This window comes from Penaeus monodon, chromosome 30 (assembly GCF_015228065.2).
Source record: "Penaeus monodon isolate SGIC_2016 chromosome 30, NSTDA_Pmon_1, whole genome shotgun sequence".
Lineage (NCBI taxonomy): Eukaryota > Metazoa > Arthropoda > Malacostraca > Decapoda > Penaeidae > Penaeus > Penaeus monodon.
Genome location: NC_051415.1, coordinates 18974740 through 18975060, shown reverse-complemented (window position 1 = coordinate 18975060; position 321 = coordinate 18974740). Strand labels below are relative to the sequence as shown.

At 36.8% G+C, this 321-nt stretch overlaps 1 protein-coding gene across 1 annotated transcript in view; it reads left to right on the top strand.

Moving 5' to 3' along the window:
* Window positions 1–321, top strand: part of LOC119592371 (QRFP-like peptide receptor) — a 93269-nt gene that overhangs the window by 69566 nt on the left and 23382 nt on the right. The window lies entirely within an intron of this gene.

Genomic DNA, 321 nt, shown 5'->3' with positions numbered 1-321 from the left:
ACTATCTATCAATTTCGAGTTTTTTTTCATTCTCTGACTCTCTCTCCTAATGATCTCTTCTCGTCTTTTATTTTCTGTCTGTTCAACTATTTTTATCGTTCAGTCTATAAATGATGCAGATGATAGAGTGACGTCAACATGTCACCTTTTTTCCACACAAACCTAAAGCATTTCGCTGCAGGTATAGGGTTAAATTCCCTAACAAATAGAATTAAAAAGGGACGGGGCTGTGGGTGTCAAAGCAGTCCTCTCCCTCTATTGGCGTATTCCTTTATGCTTGTATAAACACCATCTATCTATTTAACTGTAGCTAATTCTTGA